We start from the raw sequence: 6,000 nt of genomic DNA on the forward strand, positions 1-6,000 counted from the left end.
CCCTGGAGCCTCACCCCACCCTACCCCACACTCATCTCCCTAGAGACTGAGGACATTGGCCAGCCTTTGTCCCTGGAACTTTACACTCCTGTGGAATGAGTTTCAGTTTTATTCTCTCATTTCTTTTCTCAAGATGTCACATTAGGCAAATAAGGGGAAAATCGAGCCAAAGGAGGGTAAATAAGTTCCTTGTGGTTATTTACAAGTTAGAGTCTAGGTTATAAGTGGAATCCTAGGCTGCCAAGACCACTTGCTTCTTCTTGGCATTTGTGTAATGGTCTCCCACGCAGTTAATTGGCTGGTCCTCAACGTGAGCAAAGCCCCGAGAAAAAGTGTTGTCTCTGGCCAAAGTACTCCCCCACTCTTAGATATTCTTTCATAACTATTATTCTTTTAGTAATGATTATTTTAACTTTCCACATGAATTGCTCTGGTGATGTGAGATCAGGACTGTGAGAGAAACTGAGTCCGTGGAAAATAAACTTTCTGGTAATTTGTCTAAGCCTCTAAACGTCCTCGGCTTTGTTCAAATGGTAATAAAATCTAGTCAGAATTCAGATGCTGTGGAAAACATTCCAGTAACAGCAATTACAAAACGCAGACTTCCCCTCTATCTCTGACCTTCATTCTAATCATTAACTTACAACAAAAGCCCTAAAGGGGAGGCAACCTGGTGCCTCTGTTTACCCCTCTCCTTGTGATCCTGCCTAGATACAGAGAAGATAAACATACAGAGAAGACAAACGTTGGGCGTGACATCAAAGCAACCTAGTTTATGAGCAGCTAATACTGCCCCATACAATAGAGCTAAAGGCTAGGAAGATTCTTGACCTTTACACCCAGTATAAGCGCTGCCTGAGACGGGGAGGCACCACGTGGCTAAGAAAGAAAGGAAATATGGAGAGAATAAGAAAGGATTTTTATATGAAGAAGAGCTTATTCTAAGATTGTCCCAAATGGGAAAGAGAGAATCAGGATATTGCAAAGGGTCTGTGATAGGAATATGGATTATTTATAAGATGAATAGGCTTCTAATAAGCCTATCAGTTGAGAAAAAGTACTCTGCAGCTAAGGAAGTACATCTGACAACTAAATCTAAAACCTTCATGGTATTTTTTGGTGTTTATCTGCCAATCTGTGTTGTGAGTTTGCTTAAGCTTTCAGACTTTAGAAGGCAAGGCAGACGACACCTGGGAGACTTCCATCACATCCACCTGGATCGCCACATCTCCCCATGCCTGCCACATGGACTAAGCCCTAAAGATGGAAAGTTCCAAAAAAGTTAAAAAAGATTCCATGAGAGGCCTATTCTCCAAGCTCTGGGTGTGCCTGTGTCTTCTGGAATATGCCCTTTGGAACTGCCTGTCTGCAAGGGCAGCTGGATCGGCTGAAAGATCCGGAGCTAATCTCTTAAATGCTGGACTAGTTTTTTTTACTTTGTTTACATGTCATTCACTACTGTTTTGCAGTGATTGCACTCCTCTCTTTTTTCTTACTATTAATCTCACTGGTGAAGGATATAAATTTTCTGGGTTCTTGTAATAAAGTGTCAATTGCTCAAGAAGCTTTTGTCCATGTCAGATTCTTTCCCAAAGCGCCGTGAATAGGAACTTAAAGGAATTTATTTCATAGATGGGAAAGAATCACTGCAGATAGGTGGCTGCAGAACGGCACCCGAATCCTTGCCCATCTTTTCTGAAATAAATAGATCCCGAGTGGACTCACCGCCATTCTGATTGAACCAGGCTGCAACACTAGGCCACAAGTTTCCCAGCACTGTTTTAACGGTAAATGCAACACTTACTATACTTTGCAAAATCAGAGCTCTGTACTAATTAAGGAAGCTGGTAGTGTATGAGGAAGCATGTCAGGTGTTACTATTGTCCACATTTTGGCTTGAAGTGAAGGAAGGTCTCTAGTCTGAGCTGAGAGCCAAGCTACTTTTTTGTTGTGGTGGTGACGTACTAGGGATCAAACCCGGGAGTGTTCTGCCTCTGAGCTATGCCCCCAGACCTTTTAATTTCTTTATTTTATTTATTTGTTTTGTGGAATAAAGGCATTCTGCCTTGGAGCTTTGCCTACTCTCAGCCCTATTTTTTATTTTATTTTTTATTTTTATTTTTGTGGTACTGGGAATGGAACCCAGGGGCATTCTACCTCTGAGCAACACCCCAGCCATGTTTTTTATTCTTTATTTTGAAACAGGGTCTCACTGAGTTGCAAAGGCTCTCACTCAGTAGCTGAGGCTGTCTGCAAACTGCAAGCCTCCTGCCTTAGCCTCTCAAAGGCTGAGATTACAAGTGTGCCCCACCATGCCCAGCCTATTTTACTTTTTATTTTGAAACAGAATCTCACTAAGTTGTGAAAGGCCTCATTAAATTGCTGAGGGCTGGCTACAAACCTGCAATCCTTCTATCTCTGCCTCCAAAGTACTAGGATTACAAGTATGCATCACCATGCCTGGCTGAGTCAAGATACTGTTTTTTTAATACAAATTTTTTATTGAAAATAAATGGTATACATTTAAACTGTACTTGGTGCCCTCTCCCCCCACACCCCCGTTTCCTCCCCCACACCAATGATTGTCCAGTGTAACCATGCCATACTCATACTTTTACACATATTCAGATGTAGACCCTCATTAATCAAGTTCAGCCTTCCTCCTCTCCTATCTTTCCATTCAAACTTTGCTTAGATTTCCCCTCCATTATCTGGAGTCCCTCTGGTATGCCCTATGTTCCCTAGTTTGGGCATATTAGAGGAAACATAAAACCATCAAGAACCTAAAGAGGAAGTCTACAGAATGGAAGAAGATCTTTACCAGCCACCACTCTGATAGGGGGCTAAGATCCAGAATATACAAAGAGCTCAAAAGACTCTACACTAGCAAAACAAGCAACCCAATCAAGAAATGGGCATTCAACTGAATAGACACATTTATTTATTTATTTATTTATTTATTTATTTATTTATTTATTTATTTAATTTTTGGTGGTACTGGGGTTCCTGGAAGCCCTTCTACCTCTGGGCTACACTCCCAGACCTATTTTATACTTTTTATTTTTGGAAACAGGGTCTCTTAAGCCAGCGTTGCTGGCTTCGAACCTGCGCAATCCTCCTGTTTCCGCCTCCCTAGCGTGGGGATTACAAGCGTGTGCCACCACGCCCGGCTGAATAGACACTTTAAAAAAGAAGAGATACAAAAAGCCAATAGATACATGAAAAGATGTTCTACATCATTGGCCATCAGGGAGATGCAAATCAAAACTATTTTGAGATTCTATCTAACCCCAATCACAGTGGCAAGCATAAAGAAATCAAATAACAACAAATGCTGGTGAGGATGTGGGGAAAGAGGAACTCTTTTATACTGTTGGTGGGAGTGCAAACTAGTTCAGCCACTATGGAGATCTGTGTGGAGATTCCTAAGAAAGCTGAGACTAGACCCACTATATGATCCAGCTCTACCACTCCTAGGTATTTTTCCAAAGGGGTTGAAATCAGAGAACTACAGCAACATGTGCATACCCATGTTCATAGCAGCACAATTCGTAATAGCCAAAATATGGAACCAACCCAGGTCCCCAACAACAGATGAATGGATTACAAAATTATTGGAAATACACACAATGGAATTCTATTCATCTATAAAGAAGAATAAAATCATGTCATTTGCAAGAAGATGGAAAGTCCTGGAGAGCATTATGTTAAGTGAGATCAGCCAAGATACTGTTTAATACAACAGAATGATCTAGCCCAGTAGTTCTCAAACCATGGTCCCTCGGCCAAGCATCAGCATCACCTGAGGCTTATTAGAATGCAAATTCCAAGCTGGGTGTGGAGGCTAAGATAGGAGGATCGCGGTTCACCGCCAGCTTGGGCTACGTGGTGAAGCCTTCTGCAACTTAGTGCGATTCTGTTTCAAAATAGAGTATAAAAAAATAGGAACTGGGCATGGTAGCACACGCTTGTAACCCCAGTACTTGGGAGGTTGAGACAAGAGGATCTGAGTTTGCAGCTAATCTAAGCTACTTAGTGAGGCCATCCACAATTTAGTGAGACCTTGTTTCAAAATAATAAAAAATTGAGCTGGGGGTTTAGCTCAGAGATAGAATGCTCCTAGGATTCCCCTGAGTTCAATCTTCAATAGCACACACACAAAAAAATTTCCAGCTTTATCCCAGACTAACTGCCTCTGAGGCCCTGAGAGTGGGGCCCCCAGGCCACGTGTATTTGAAAGAGGCTTCAGGGGGATTGTGATGCATGCTGGAGTTCTAGGCTGATGCTTTCCGGAGCAGGGTTCTGAGACCCTCGGCCTCAGGATATCCACAAGGAGCTCCTATGACAGGCGAGATGAAAGGTCAAGAAAGTGAGAAGACCAGTGCTTTGCCCCTTCAGGCCCAGCATCTCCTAGCTCGGCCTCATCTTAAGCTTTGCTGGGGACTTTTTGAAAAGACCAGTTGCTGGGGATTAGGATGTAACAAAATGGTGGAGCTTTTGCCTAGGATGATCAAGGACCTAAATTTGATCCCTACAAGCAAGCAAACAAAAAGAGGATCAACTACCTGCCCCTTGTTCTAAGTAATTAATTCAAAATCAGACCAGAAAAGAATAGTTGAAAAAGCTAAGCTCATGTTCAGAAGTAGCCCCTTGGGGACTATGGCCCACTCGTCCACACTTACCCAAGAATTACAAGTCTGGGACTCCACCCACCAATGCTTTACTTATAGTGCCCACCTCAGACCAACCCCATCAACATCTAAGAGGGCCTCACTCGCTGGTGCTCCATTCAGCCAATAAGTATTATTCAACCCCTATTTTTAAGCCTAGAAAATATTATTACCACGAATTTGCCTCTGATCTTTTTTTAGGTTATTATAGGTGGATCAGGCAAAGACCATCTTATGGAGACTTAAAAAACAAGGTATTCAGTTGCAATGAAGGAAAACGTATCAACACATGAAGGAAGAAGAGGGAGACTAAGCAGAAGAGAAGGGTAAGAAAAAAAGGGTTAACAACAGATGCTGGCGAGGATGCGGAGAAGTGGGAACTCTAAGACACTGTTGGTGGGATTGCAAATTAGTGCAACCACTTTGGAAAACAGTATGGAGAATCCTCAGAAGAATGGGAACAAATCTACCATTCGATCCAGCAATACCACTTCTGGGTATCTACCCAAAAGAATGGAAACCAAACTACCAAACTAATGCATGTGCATCTATGTTCATAGCTGCACAATTCACCATAGTCAAACAATGGAACCATCCAAGATGTCCATCAACAGAATAGATTACAAAACTGTGGGATATGTACACAATCTAATTTTACTCAGTCATAAAAAACCCCACAATTACATCATTTTCAGGGAAATGGATGGAACTGGAGGACATTATGCTACGTGAGATTAGTCAGTCACAAAGAATAAGAAATTGAGTGCTTTCCCTAATATGTGAAAGCTAAGGAGAAATGGGTCACAGGAGGAACTCTAGATGAAAAAGGAAATCCTGTAGAGGAGCAAACAAGACAACCTAAATGAGGGGATGGGGGGGAGAAGGAAATTCTCTAAAACACACAATGTACTTATAGATATCGAAGTCAACCACTAAGCCAAGCATGGGAAGGAGGGATGGGGAGGAAATGGGGTGGGAATTGGGTAGGAGTTAAATCGGTGATATGTACATATATGTCCACACAAGTTTTTTACCCCATTATGATGTATGAATTTAATGCACCAAAAAAAATTTTTTTAAAAAGGGTTAAGTAAGAGAGGGAATTCAGAGATGCTTGGGAAAGTAATAAAGATGGTTCTGGTCCATTGGACTCATGGGAGGAGGCCAGCTGGGTGTTTAAACAGCTTTTGAGGCTGCTTAGTTTAAGCACCTGAAGGGTGGCTGACTTGACCTATTTGAGCCTCAATCTCCAGGTCTATAATAGGTTAATAATGATACATCTCATAGCGCTGTGTGTGAGTAGCTGGGAGCCGTTGGTCTCTCCAGGGCT

The sequence above is a fragment of the Muscardinus avellanarius genome (genome assembly GCF_963383645.1).
Source record: "Muscardinus avellanarius genome assembly, chromosome: 15".
Taxonomy (NCBI): Eukaryota; Metazoa; Chordata; class Mammalia; order Rodentia; family Gliridae; genus Muscardinus; species Muscardinus avellanarius.